This window comes from Canis lupus, chromosome 11 (assembly GCF_003254725.2).
Source record: "Canis lupus dingo isolate Sandy chromosome 11, ASM325472v2, whole genome shotgun sequence".
NCBI classification, from domain to species: Eukaryota; Metazoa; Chordata; class Mammalia; order Carnivora; family Canidae; genus Canis; species Canis lupus.
In genome coordinates this window covers 10,894,829-10,910,207 of record NC_064253.1, presented here as the reverse complement: position 1 = coordinate 10,910,207, position 15,379 = coordinate 10,894,829, and the positions used below count along the sequence as shown (strand labels likewise).

The 15,379-nt window shown below is 36.5% G+C and overlaps 1 protein-coding gene across 5 annotated transcripts in view; it reads left to right on the top strand.

Annotated features, from left to right (window-relative positions):
• LOC125752133 (arginine/serine-rich coiled-coil protein 2-like) overlaps positions 1-15,379 on the top strand; it is a 316,143-nt gene that overhangs the window by 2,102 nt on the left and 298,662 nt on the right. The window contains exons 2-3 of one of the 5 annotated variants that reach the window (XR_007413907.1): positions 13,775-13,857; positions 14,865-15,085. The exons of the other annotated variants lie outside the window; for them this stretch is intronic. The gene's annotated coding sequence lies outside the window, so the exon portion shown is untranslated. Of the gene's footprint in view, positions 1-13,774; positions 13,858-14,864; positions 15,086-15,379 lie in introns of those variants that run through there. 5 annotated transcript variants of the gene reach the window in all.

Below are 15,379 nucleotides of genomic sequence, written 5' to 3'. Positions count from 1 at the left end.
CTTATAGTTCTGAGGAAGTCCAGAATCACAATGTGACCACTTTTGGTTTCCTCAGTGGGTTCTGAGGGAAAATCTCTTCATGCCTAGCTCCTAGCTTCTGGTGACTTCTGGAAATCCTTGGTATTCATTGGCTTGTAGACCCATCATTCCACCTCTGACTCCATTTTCACATCAACTTCTTTTCTGTGTGTCTTTTTTTCTCCTTTCCCGTCTCTTAGAAGAATGTGTGTCATTGGATTTAAGGCCCATGCAGTTAATCTATGATGACTTCATCTTGAAGATCTTTTGCATAATTAAATATGCAAAGACCCTTTTTACAAACAAGATCACATTCAGAGGTTCCAGATGCCCCTACTGTCTGGATGGCTACCATCCAACCTGCTGCATCCTTTTACTGTATCATTATTCTTCTCTCTTGCAATGCTGCTTTTTTTTTTTTAAGATTTTATTTATTTATTCATGAGAAACACACAGAGGCAGAGACACAGGCAGAGGGAGAAGCAGGCTCCTCATAGAGAGCTGGGTGTGGGACTCTATTCTGGGACTCCCGGACCATGCTCTGGGACGAGGCAGGTGCTAAACCACTGAGCCACCCAGGGATCCTCTCTCACTATGCTTCTGCCAAACTTGCCTTCTCTCTATTCCTCCTTAGGGACAGATTTCTTTATATTTCAGAGCCTTCTCATGTAGCCTTTCCTTCCTCTCATTCTTATCTGGTATCAAACTGACTTTAATTCACTTTTGCCATTTCACTTTGAAGGTCAATTTCTCAAGGCAGCTTTCTCTGCTATCCTTGAATTGTAGCCTTCAAGTTAGGTTAGAGCTTTATTCATGTAACAGATCATCAGAACATCATGCATTTACTTTTTGCAGCACTTAATCCGATTATAATCTAGTAATTATTGCCACAAAAATAGCTTCCATGAGATTGCACATCAGTTTGTGAGTTTGAGGACCACGGAGAATTTAGATTACTAGTGCCTTACCACAGTGCCTGGTAGAAAGAGCACAAGAATTACTTCAATCTGATTTTAAAATACATGGTTTAAAGTGATGGTGGCTATACCGGCAGGAAGCTTTGAAATTGAGATTGGTTTTTGTGTGTTCCTACATGGCTTACACTCAGCTGAATACAGTTTTCTTTCTTTACCTCATATTTTTCACAAATGAATCTGTGCATAAGCAAATGCAAAATTTGTGCTAGGCTCAAATAGTTCTCAAATGTATCAATCGTTTGGAACAAATTTGCATTTTCAAAATAAGCATATGGCAAAACTAACCATCCAATTTTATCACATGGTTGTTGATACTTGGCTTCAGTAGAGGATACTGGAGAATTACCAGATGTACATGACAGCCAATAAATATCCTAGTTATCAATAGCACCAAATATCTAGGTCCTGTAGATAATAACAGATAATAACAGTATAACCTACAGATTATTTTTTTGAAGAAAGCTTAAAATCGAAAGGTAGTGAGTTGTTGGAAAGGAAGGAAAGAATAAAGGCTCAAAGGATAGCTGATGGGAGTGAAGGTGGTGTTGGGATAAGCAAAAGCTTTTCACATGACTCTAAACTTGGAGAAACCAAAGGAAAGGAAAGGAAGTTCAGAATAAATAATTTAAATGCAATAGATTGGCAAAGTGAAAAGTTGCCAAGTACATATTAGATGTTATTAGATGTTGCCAAGAAGATAATACAACTGAAACTCTTCCATACCACTTAATGGGATACAAACAGGTATAAGCATTTCGGAAAATAATTTAGTGTTATCTCACTCAACCAAAGATGTACATATCACATGGTCCAACAATTTCTCTCCTAGGTATACTTTACTAGAGAAAATTTCGGCCATATTCTGAACTTGCAGCATTTTTTTTCATAAATTGATTTTCCTAGCCTGTGGAAGAATTTATAAATGATTAAAATTATTTGTTTATTGAATGACATTGTATTATTTGATAGTCCATTGGATATATATTCTTTGATGTGATATTTCTATGGAAAATTTTCAGTTATTGATCAAATTTCTTTAATGGTTGTAGATCTAGTTAAGATTTTTTATTTCTTCTCAATCATATTAGGTAAACTGAGCATGTTTTTCTAGGAATGTTTTCATTTACATTTTCAAGTCAGCCCCCTTAGATAATTCTGGCTTAATAGGATGGACTAAAACTCAGCTCCCTGGATTTATAGGAGCCCAAGTCTTTGGTTCATTTCTCTGTCATAGGGCATCTGCTTACCATTTAAGTTTTAGTTCACTTTTCCATTGTGGGTATTTAATTGGTTATTTGTTTTGTTTTTGTTTGATTTGGGATTTTTGTTTTGCATTCTTATTTATTCAACATTGTATTAAAAAGTATCTTTGGTGAAAATTATCCAGGATACAGAAGCAGAGCTTGAAAAAACTCAGACCAAAGCAAATAATACTGATCTTATTCCTCCCCTCTCCTTCCAAACATTTGAATTCCGAATACTTTATCACTCAGCTAGCGCTTCTTGAATTATGCTTCATGTTGCAAGATGGAACTTTTTGGTACCTCCATAGTTCATTCAAAGTCATGACCATTTTGGGTCTTAAGACACTAATCTCATGATCTGTCTACAGAGGTGGTAATATTCATTCTGAATCTTTGAGCAGCTTTTGGAAAATACTAGGCTTGATTTTATAGTAGGTTCTTTATCACTCACATCTCTCAGTAGTCAAATTTAAAAAATAGTCAAGATGGCATAATCAGAACCTTTATTTGCTGCATATTTTGTCTGTTTTGTCTGCATATTCTTCTTTACTATATGTTGCTGCTTTCATTCTATGGTTTGTATCATGATTCTTTAAGATATTTTCAAAATCTTAGAGTTTTTACTATATTACAATAATAATGAATGGAATTGTAGAATAGTAAAGCTGGAAGGAATCTTGGTGATAATTATGCCTAGCTTTTATTTAATAGCTTCTTAGGAAACTGAAGTCCTCAGAAACCAGATGATTGGTCAAAAATCAGGGCTTTGATTTAAACCAGATATTTTCTAGTTCTCTCCTGTTTATTGTGCCACACACCACAAGACCTTGTTTGTGAGCATCAGTTTCCATTTTATTACTATATATGTAAAATTAAAAAGTTTATAAACTAAGCTCACTAGCTGACTATGACTAATCCTGGCATATGACCTGAAAAGTCTTTATGAATCAGTCGTAAATTGACCTTACTTTGATCATTTCTCATGTTCTCATAAATTGAGTACATCCATGAGTGTGCTTAATTGAGTCTTGCCTAAGAAATCACATAAGACTTCATTTGAACTTCACCTTGAAAACTCTCAGAATTCTAAATTATACAGAATTTTATTGCCTTATTTTGTGGTCATTTTAAATACTCTGCTTTTAAAGATTTACCTGTCATCATTTTTAGTCTTTATGCATTTAATAATTTGCATTATGTCCCTATCATTCAAATATTAGGAAGGGAAAAAAATGCATGGTCTATTTCCCACCATATACACCTTGAACAGTGTCTTTTGGGGTATTTTATATCAACACAAAGCAAGCTTTATTATCCTTTTTTTGAAAAAAAAAAAAAAACAGCTGTAGAATATTCCATCATGTAGATGTAGCATTATATATTTAATCAGTACCTTGTTGATGAACATTACATTCTTTGTAATCTGCTATAAAATAGCAGTGCTGCTATGAATACTTTGTACAAACATCATTTTGCAAATAGGTATATATGATAAATTTCTAGAAGGTGAAATTCTGAGTCAAAATGTATATTAATAGTTTTGATAAAATATCTTATATAAAGTTATTCTCTAATTCTGTAATTGTACCAATGTATACTTCTACCAGGGGTGGACAAATTGTGTGTGTGTATGTGTGTGTGTGTTGAGCATAGAAGGGCAGTTGGCTAGATGACAAGACCAAGTGATCTGCAGCAACATTTGCTGAGTCTCCAGGTACTCAGTTGTCTATAAAAGCTGGGATAAGGATCTAGCAAGGCTGGTCATTAGATTTTTTTTTTTTAAAGATTTTATTTATTTATTCATGAGAATACACAGAGAGGAGAGAGAGAGACGCAGAGACACAGGCAGAAGGAGAAGCAGGTTCCACGCAGGGAGCCTGATGTGGGACTCGATCCCGGGTCCCCAGGATCACGCCCGGGGCCAAAGGCGGCGCTAAACCACTGAGCTACCTGGGCTGCCCTGATCGTTAGATTTTGATACAGGAATCCTGGCTTTTGTGTTGTGGAGTTTTCACGCAATGTTAGTGAAGAAGTGCCAGCCCTCGTTCAGCCACATTCAAGGTCTTGGGTCCAAGCCCTGTGTTATAGTGGCAGTACAATGTGTTAGAGCTTGTCCTCTCTCCCTTTTCTGCTCTCTCAGCATTTATTGATTGATGCCCTTGTGTTTGCTTGATTAGGAGGATGGAGTTTGAGACTTGAGGTTATAGCTCTGCTGAACCTGTGGTCTGAGCTGCCATCTCAGCTTTCACTAGGACTGATTGCTTCAAGAGTTTGGCAGGGGCTGCTTTCTGGAGAAGTTTGCAGAAGGCCAGCCTGTGTGAAATTTGGCTGGAGCATGTTAACCCTTACATCTCGTTCTCTTTGCTCAGAGCCTCACCATTATTCTGGGTTCAAGTATGGTACTCCCTAAAACTAAGGCTTTTTCTCTTTCTTGTCACTTTATTTTCAGGTTACCTGAAGTAGGATATCAATGCCCTAATAGAGTCCAAAAGACTGGCCCTTTATAATGAGTAATGTGGATAACAGTTTGAGTGGTTCAAGAACGAAATCATAGAATGATAGAGGCTTGCTCCTCTAAGATTAGGCTTTCTATAACACTCAGAATCCCAGGGTATTTTTTTTCTCTTAATGTCACTTTGCATCATGTAGGCTAATAGAAGGATTACCATTTATCATATGTTCAGTTATGTGAACAAATTATATGAAATCAACAGAATGGGTAACTTGTTTACATTCGGTAGGGAGTGATACAGAGATAGCTCCTAAAGGAAAAGAAGGCAAATCCAAATGAGTGTGATTCATAGTTTGAGACTCTTCTAATTGCTTCAACTTTGAAGGAGGCCTAACCTGTGTGTGTGTGTGTGTTTCCTTCATTAGGAGGGACAAAAATAAGCAATAATTGAATTTTGGGGGGAAAAGGTAAAAAAGTACATACTAACAACATTTCTTTGTTATTCCCCCCTTCCCTACCTCATGTTGGGAGGTTTCTGCAAGATGCAAAGACTAGAATCATATTTCCTCACCGGGTATTTTGTTAAGGTCCAGAATCTTTGGACCCATACTTCTGCCATGGAGAAAGAAATGTCATCAGTTTGCTAATGGCATAACTACCTCAAGGACTGGGGAGGTAGGATACCTGGTTTTTCCATAATTCTGAAGCAGGCAAAAGATGGAGGTACAGCACTAACACTTTGGATACCTCATGAAGTTGATCTGCTGTGTGAAGGACTGGCTTACTGGGATTCTAAGGAGACATTTATAGGTAGAAGGAAGGAATCAGCTCTCTTCTGGAAGAAGATTTTCATTAGGAGATGAGGAGGAAGTGCCACAGGTGCTGTCAAAGACCATCCAGTGCACCTCATGAAAGAGTGAAGCAGGGGTGCTCTGCTCTGGGTCAAAAGAGCCAGGAGATAACATGAGATTCATGTGCCCAAGGCTGATGGATGATCTGGATAATGGCTTTTATATACAGATATCAGAGCTTTAACCATGTATTGGTTATCCCAGACCACAGAAAATAGAGTCGAATAAATTTTTAAGTCAGTAAACTACACTTGTATAAATATAACTATTAAAAAGGTTATTCTGCACAGATGACACCATTCCAAAGTCAAGTAATTGGCTTTTTTTTCCCCCTGGATTTAACTTAGGAGTCTTAACTTGGATGACTGAAAGTTATTTCCATATAGTTGAAGGGTGAAATTATGCTGCTTTTAGCTCCTAACAGAGTGATGGTTAAAAAAATTCTTAGTATATTTAGGTAAGCAAAAAAACCAGGAGATCAAACATTTATTTATTATTCATTCTGTATGTGTCTCTGGTTTATACATTTATGGCTTATAGGTTTCAGAAGGCTGAGTTCCTATTTCAGTAAAGAAAAATGTACTGAGATCTATGAATGTCAGATCTTTAGATTTGTAAACAAGTGTTTGACTGGCAGTAGCTATGAGGGCTTAAGGCAAGAAACAAGTCTAGTTAGAACCAGATTTCTCTGCCTGATCCTTATAAGTGTTAACTTTGATTCCCACAAGTATTTCATAATACTATCTGTATGGAATTGCATACTTTTGATAATAGGATTTATATCTACATCATAAAACGAGCTTCTTTCTCTCCCATGTAGGATATTCTGGGGACTACTTGTTTAATTGATGTAGAGGGTAGATTTACATTTTCATGGAAGTATTTCTGGCTATTTAGTGACAAATTATAGAACATTTCATGATCATTTGTCTTTCTCTTTTTCCAACCTCATTTAATAAGCAATATCTCACCGTAACATGAAGATTTAACTTTTTAAAAGACCTTTAAAATGTGTAGTTTAGTTTAATTTTCACAACCTGGTGAGGTAGGCTTTATTCTCTATGTTTTGCAATCTGAGGAACTTGAAGCTCAGATTGCTTAAGAGATTTCTTGTAAAACGTCAAGGTAGATAAATGGAGAGAGGTGAGCTAGGACTCTGAAAACATATTTGCAACAGTTCTTAATACTGGCATTTAGTGTCTCAGACACTCTCTTTTGTACCTTTTCTCTATGGAGTTTGAGGAATTTTCTGTTCCTGAACTGATTCTTTGGTTTCTCAATGTTTGGAGGACTTTGATTTTAAATTCTAGTTGATTTTAGATGGACTGTACTAGAAAATCCCTTATAGAGTGTCCTAGGAAACTCTGGAGCTTTCCAAGAAGTGAAAGTGAATGAGATTTTATTTTATTTTATTTTATTTTATTTTATTTTATTTTATTTTATTTTATTATTTTTATTTTTATTTATTTTATTTATTTTTGTGAATGAGAATTATTATCAGGTGCTAGATTAACCTCAGTGTCTTTTGAAGAGGTGGTGTTGGAAGGAACTGATTCTCATTGAGTACTCTGAGGAGGTTTTTCATTTTAGGTAATGCAACAACTGCCAGTGTTGAATTTTAGTTTTAAGGTATGCATCTATAGGAAATGGTTATTTAAATGTTTACTTGAATTGGCCTTGTTGTGAGAGAGTAGATGTGAAATACTCTAAAGCAACTGCTATACTTCATAGCGTGAGATATAGCATTTGTCTCTAAATAGATTTCCATCACAAAACTCCCAAGTAAGACAACCTTGCCTAATTAGGAAAGCTATATAGCCTCAAAAAGTCCTGTTCTGGCCACTCTTGTTCGTCTCTGAAGACCTGCATTTCATTAAAAGCCCTCTTCCCAAGCAAGTAGGAGACCAGCATGCTAGAAATACCATTTTGCCAAGACTTTTATGCCTTGTTCTTTACCTGATCTGCTGAATCCTGGAAGCTAAAAGTGTGTGTGTGTGTGTGTGTGTGTGTGTGTGTGTGTGTAGTCCTAACCATTCAAAAATCCCTTTTAATGATGTGAAACTATTTTAAGTGTTTATATATTGAAATACTCATTTTTGAATGTGTGAATTACCCAGTGGAGGGGAAAAACCTCAGGTCATGAGTAGGATTGATGTCCTCGTCCTTGGAGAATGAAACCTCATTTGACCCTTGTAAAGGTCTCTGCTGACCAGGCACATGACTGGCATGAAAGCAAGACCTCCAGTGCTGACTCAGAAGTGTAAGCTGATTGCATGGCCACTGCAGGCTCACTGGCAATGGGGCATTTTGTGTGTGGGCTTCAGCCATTTGACACAGAACATTATCCTTCTATATAGTTTTTTAAAGTAGAACAACATGGGCTCGTTCTCTCACGTGAGAATTAGAATCAAATCCGTTTTTTAAATTTAAATTCAATTAGCCAACATAGAGTGCATCATTAGTTTCAGATGTAGAGTGCATTAATACATCAGTTGCATGTAACACCCAGTGCTCATGACATCACGTGCCCTCCTTAATGCCCATCACCCAGTTACCCCGTCTCCCACCCATCTTACCTCTAGCAACCCACAGTTTGGTTCCTATGGTTAAGAGACCCTCATGATTTTTCTCCCTCTCTGATGACTTCCCACTCAGTTTTCCCTCCCTTCCTCTATGATCATCTGTGCTGTTTCTTATATTTCACATATGAGTAAAACCACAGGATAACTGCCTTTCTCTGATTGACTTATTTTGCTCAGTGTAATACCCTCTAGTTCCATCCAAGTCAATGTAAATGGTTAAGTATTCATCTTTTCTGATGGCTGAGTAATATTCCATTGTGTGTGTGTGTGTGTATATATATACACCACATATTCTTTATCTATCCATCTGTTAATGGATGTCTTGGCTCTTTCCACAGTTTAGCTATTGTGAACATTGTTGCTATGAACATTGGGGTGCAGGTGCTCCTTCTGATTATTTGTATCTTTGAAGCAAATACCCAGTAGTGCAATTGCTGGGAGGTAGGGTAGTTCTATTTTTAACTTCTTGAGGAACTTCAATACCATTTTCCAGAGTAGCTGCACCAGTTTGCACTACCACCAACAGTGTATGCAGGTTCCCCTTTCTCCACATTCCCACCAACATGTGTCATTTCCTGACTTGTCTATTTTAGCCATTCTGACTGGTGTGAGATGGTATCTCGTTGTGGTTCTGATTTGTATTTCCCTGATGCCAAGTGATGTGGAGAATTTTTTCATGTGTCTGTTGGCCATGTGTACATCTTCTTTGGAGACCTGCCTGTTCATGTCTTCTGCCCACTTCTTGATTAGATTCTTTGTTTGTTGGGTGTTGAGTTTAATAAGTTCTTCATAGATCATGGATACTAGTCATTCATCTGATCATTTGCAGATATCTTCTCCCATTCCATAGGTTGCATTTTTAACTTTGTTCGATAGTCTGTAGGAAGATAAAAAGAAAAAAAAAAACATGAAAAATGAGTTAGATTTACTCATCTGTGAAGATTACTACAATATTATAAGCAAAAATCATGGATCACTTGTTTCAAAAATCAGATTTCTGTTCTCATGCTTTATATGAGATACAAGCAGCAAACCAACCCTAACTAAGCTAAATATTTTATTCAGAAATGAACTAACACATTTTTGTGGCCTTGTGTGGGAAGGTCTGATTCACAACAAGGTAACTTTTTCATAAAAGGTTTATAACTAAAACAGCATGACTAAATCTTGGGAATATGTTGAAGTCTTAACTGTGGTAGTGAAACATCATGGGGCTGGTGTAGAAGAGAGTGAACAGTTTATCTCTAAGATTATGTGTCTGTATATATCTGTATCAAAGAGAAATAAATACTGTAAAAGTTCCTGTGATTTTCATTTCCCTGAGGCTAAATATCTGAAGAAACTTCTTTTAAGTCCAGTGCATGAAAACATTTTGTGCTTCCTATCTCTCACTCCTCTGTTGGGTTTTGGAATAACAGAAGCCATCACCTAAAGGTGAATGTAAAAGTCTGCTTATGTGAGATTACGGAGGAAGGAGTAAAGTAGAATCTTGACACCATGGTGTAGAACTAGCCTTCTAGGGACGCCTGGGTGGCTCAGCGGTTGAGTGTCAGCCTTTGGCTCAGGGCATGATTCTGGTCTGGGGATCGAGTCCTACACTGGGCTTCCTGTGAGGAACCTGCTTCTCCCTCTGTCTATGTCTCTGCTTCTCTCTCAGGAATAAATAAATAAAATATTAAAAAAATAACTAGCCTGGTATGCTTAGCTTTTGCTTTCCCTCCAGATAAAAATCAGCATATAGAGAGGAGTAAGGAAACACAAGATAGAAAATAATTCTTTCACAGCTTCTCAGCTATGGCTAAAAATTGTTGTTGATTTGATTGTCAAAAGTTTGGTTAATTCAAATAAGCCTGAAACACTTTATGCATACGGACAACTCAATTTCCTGTCATCTGGCAGAACCCACAATGTTTTTGTTTTTATTTTCTGTATGTAAGTACGTATGTATGTGTTACTGTAGTATGATTAACATATGATCTGTTAGTTTCAGGTGTACAATGCAGCGATTGAACCATTCTTATCCCAGACTATAAAAGCCTGTTCCATGTAGGAATTTTCTCTAGTGTGTACTCAGAGGTATCCAACCAGAAGTTTTGACGAGGTTGACAATAATTTTCTATATGACTACATGACTATGTGTAAGTGTGTGTGTGTGTGTGTGTGTGTGAGAGAGAGAGAGAGAGAGAGAGCGAGCATGTAAATATTCACACACATGCCTGTGATTTTAGAGATTGAGCAGAGCCAATATATTATTTGGTATAAAGAGATAAGGTGTTTCTTGAAATCTTTTCATTCATTGTTAGAGTATTATTCACCTTCAATAAATTGGCTGAGGTCCAAGGTGCAGTTGTAGAATATTGGAAACAAATCAAAAGTGATTACATCTGGAATCTTAAACTAAAATCTAATTTACTTGTATGAAATGTAAAACAAACAAAAAGACCATAATGTCCTTGTGAACTTAGGAAATTTCTTTTTCTGTTTGTAAGATACACACTGTTTGAAATGAAAGGTGGCTCTGTTTGTGCAATTTACCATGTGGTATACAACAAAATAGGGTGTTTGTAGGAATGGGGTGGAGGAATGGGTTGTTAAAGGAGGAATCACTCAACATTTCCCATTGTCATGTTAGTTTTGGAAAATTTTGAAGACAACCAGGGAATTTCAGCATAATAAAAGAGTTGGTGTTTCTGTAAACTGAGTATCCAGGAAAGAATGTACATTTAATATTTTGGTTCAACATATGTAGAACTATTTAAGGAACTCATTAATTTTTGCTGCTGTTCAAGAAAGGGTGAATTTAGTATCTAAGTGATAGCATCAGACATATGACAGGCTAGAGAAGATAGTTTTTGCATTTACTTGGATAGTCATATATGTAAAGACTGATCTTGTTTGATATTTCATTAACGGATATAATCATTTCATCTCTCTTAAACCAACTTCCTCACTTGCTTACCAAAGAGAGGGATTACGTTACCTTCGTAGTTTGCCTTCTTTCCAGTAGCCAACTGTGTTTCAGATTCCTTCTTCAGCATTTTTCTAGAGTCCTAAATGGCAAACACTTACTAAAACATCAAAGCTGGATTTCTTATTACATTACTTATTTTTGCCCAAATCCAATATCTGCATTATAGAATCTTAACTGTATCTATTGAAATTTAAAGTGATTTATTTTTATCTTTTGTATTGGGAATTCACTTTTGATATGATTCCACTAATGCAAAATTCTCCTTCTTGAAATAGAAACAGCATCAGAACTCTAAATGTTTGAATATAGTTATTCTAAACTATATTCTGGATAAGCATTGTTAATTTGAATTACAAGTACTTTATTTTATTTTTTTTATTTTTTATTTTTTTATTTTTATTTATTTATTTTTTCTTTTTTTTTTTTCAAGTACTTTATTTTAAATTAGGTACTTCCTAGGGCACTTGTATAGACCTTTTGCAAGAAAAGTGAACATGCAGGAGTAGTGATTTCTCCATATATGTGTTCTGATACTTCAAAATGATGTTGCTGATAAATACAGAAAATGTTTATCATAGCACATGATTTTGTGTTCTTGCCAGGATTTAGTTCATACTTAGAGGAAGCCAGATATAGTTTGCCATTTCCTAGGCTAATATAACAGACCAAAGTGAAAGGGCTGGTGTGGGTTAAGTGACAACAGGTTAAAAAATAACAGACCTTCCTTTAAGGCAGGTTACTTATTAAAGTATCAGTGTCCTCACCTGTACAATGGGAGTCAGACCGTACCTATTTGGAGAGCTATAGTCAGGGTTAAATAAAGCAATGAAACTGAAATATTTACACAATGCTCAAAACATGGGATATTATCATATAAATGGTGTGTATGATGAAAATGTTGAGGAAGAGGAGGGGAGGAATAGTAGCTGGTGTAGCGTGGCCTCAAGTGGGTAGGATCCAGGTTTTGAAAGCTATTAAAACAATTTCAGTTGATGATACTGTCTTGAGGACACTTTTGTCCATTTGGTATTTGATTATGAATTTTAAAAAATGTATTCATTAATTCAACCAGTATTTAAGTGTCTTTTATGTGATAGGCAGTGAGGCTGGCCATAGTAAGAAGTTTCTACCATCATGGAGGCAGTGGAGACACAGACATTAAGCATGCGAAAGTGTGCCCACACACGGTTTACCTTGAAATATGGACAGAGATTAGAATAAAGTAGTTCATGGAAAGGTAGTCTGTAATAGAGGATTTAACCTATTTGAGGAGGTCAGGGGAGGCTCATCTGAGGAAGTGGTTTTCAACTTGAATGCTAAGGACAGAGCAGAATTGTACAGCAGCCAGGAGGGGAAAGCAGAGATACAAGCTAAGGACTAGTGGAGGGGCCACATGGGAGGACTAAATAGATTAGGCCATGGTGGAATTGAATTTACTGTTACTATTTTTTTAAATTAAATATTTTATTTGTTTGAGAGAGACAGAGCAAAAACAGGGGGAGGGGCAGAGGAAGAGGGATAAGCAGACTCTTCACTAAGTGTAGAGCCCTGATGCAGGGCTGCATGCCAAGACCCTGAGATCATGATCTGAGCTGAGGTGAGATGCTTAACCCACTGAGTCCCCCAGGCCACTCTTATTGAGTTACATTAAAAAAAAAAAAAAGATTTTTTTTTTTATTCATGAGAGACACAGAGAGAGGCAAAGACATAGGCAGAGGAAGATGCAGGCTCCCAGTGAGCAGCCTGATGCAGGACTTGATCCTAGGACCCCAGCATCACGACCTGAGCCAAAAGCAGACGCTCAACCACCAAGCCATCCAGGTGCTCCTTGAGTTACTATTTTAAAGTTGTCTGGTTTGAAAGGAGTGTTTATAGCAACTTTTGTAGATGTTCTCAACATTGAGTAGAAGGTAAAAAAACATTGAATTTTCAAACTGTTAGGCAAACAACCTTATTTCACATTCCTTTTACTTTAAGATTTTCCAGTTACTGGAATACCAGCTCCACAGAATTATGGATATAATCAGCTTTTGTTTAATATCCAGAAAAAGCAACATATCCAGAATTAAAAAGTAAACCTTAGTTTCAATTTATATATATATATATGTGTATATATATGTATATATAAATATATAATTTTCATGGTTTTAGGTATTCATATCTTGTTATATACTTGTTTCAAATGCAGAAATATCAAGAGAAAGGTATATTGACCTTTTAATGCATTTTAGTTGGACATCTGTCATCCCTGGAAAAGAAATTATTTGAAATTTTTGATAGGTCAATCATGAATGATCCATACTATCGCTAATAGAGAATGAGCATGTCTATTACCGAAGTATTTTAAATCTACCAAAGCTCATGGCTTTCAACAGTATTGTGTTAAGTGCAAGATACCAAAAAAGAATGAATGTACAAACAGATTGTGAATTCCTAGATTATGCATCTGTTGTTATAATGAGCCAGGACTTGTGGAACCTATTCTTGTATTAGATTATTTTTAAGAAAGGAGAGATTGAATTCTGTGCAATGCGGTAACTGTATTAAATAAAGTACTTCAAACTTGTCTCTGCTCATGTCACGGTCTAAGTTGAGAGTCAGTGTAGTTTTTCAGTGAGTCTGGTTTAAGAAAGAATACATTTGGTCCCAAGAAATCTTTTAAGTATTGTTGCTTTATAGTTGCCAAGCATTTATCTTGCTGATTCGAGGGGACATCACTGAGCTGCCATCCCATATATACCTCAAAACAGAAGAAGACTTGTGTAAGTAAATATTTCCACTTTTTAAAAAGGAACTGAGAGTTTTGAAATAAGTATGAACTTATATCTATGTATGAGGCACTAATTGTTAACAGGATTTTTAAATAAATCCTCTGTAATCTGTTCTTGAGACAAATGCCTTGCTCTTAAAGCTCTACTATATAAAATCTGGTGTAGCACGGTTACAATGGTGGTGATGATGGAACATGTAGTGTTACTACATGTTAAATGCATGTTAAGCAGTGTTTGTAGTGTTTCATGATCCTCTCAGTTGCTCCATTAAGTGTCCCACTTGAGAGAGAAGTCCACTTAGGCACTGAGCATTAAAGTGACTTGTACAAGGTTGCAAAGTACATCTGGAGGACTGGCTCCAGAGCCAATATCTTTAACTGTCTCTTGCTAAAGAAGAGCATAACCACATTTTCCCCAAGCTAGCCACTTAAAAAATAGTGTTGATCAGTCTACTCCACTAGTGAAGGACTCACTTGGTCCAGGACACAGTTTATGATTTATCAGAAAGAAATAGAAAAACATTTTCTTTTTTTTTTTTTTAAGAAAACGTTTCCTAATTCAGCCACACACCATCATGTCTGGTCAAACATATAAGAATGTACATTCCCCAGGCCCACCCTGAACAACAGAACCGTGTCTCAGGCCCAGCATCTAGCAGCATTTTAACACCCTCTTCTTCTTAACACCCTTTATGAACTCAGAGCCACTGTCATCCACATGCAAGGTATAGGAACCTTGAAATTCAATGATCATGTCCTCAAGACCCCAGGCATTTGTATTTGAGATTTCTAAAGCTCAGAAAGCCACCTTTCTTGTCTGCATGTCTTCTTTAAAGCCCAATTCAGATGTGGGTCTGCTGGAAAAGCATTCTCTGACCTCTCCAGGCAGCATGCACTACTGCTTTATTTATTTTTTGCCTTATCTCTCTTCTGTGTATGTGCATTATTAAACTTCACTACAGCGTGATTACTTACTAACTTTTCCATCTCCCTTCTCAGAGAGACAATTTTGAGGGACATTTCATCAGAGATACACTTCTGTCATCTTTCTCACTTCTGAGTTTTGCATCAGCTGCACACATTCTTCTCTGGTCAAAACTGATCTCCACTGTTCTGATTTGTCCCACCACAGATTGGATTGAGCACTGCCTCTGTAAGGTCTGTATGCCTCTTGGCAGAGTTTTTAGTTCTTGGCTTTCATGGTTGAATTCAGATTTAAACTAATAGCAAATTTGTAAATTCCTTACAATTTTGAGGTTCTCACATGCCTTAAATCAGGGCTTCTCAAACTGTCACATGCCATGTGTGAAAATTTTATTAAACGTGCAGATTCTGGTACAGGGCCTGAGAAGCAGCATCTCTGACAGGCTATAGGTAGTGCTATGCTACTGATCTGGTCTGAATAGTAAAGTAGGACTCATGGATACAGTAATGAGGTAGATAATAAAATTTACCCAATTTCTCTGGATAAAGGAAAGTAAAGAAAAAGAGATTAAATACATAGACCCAAATAA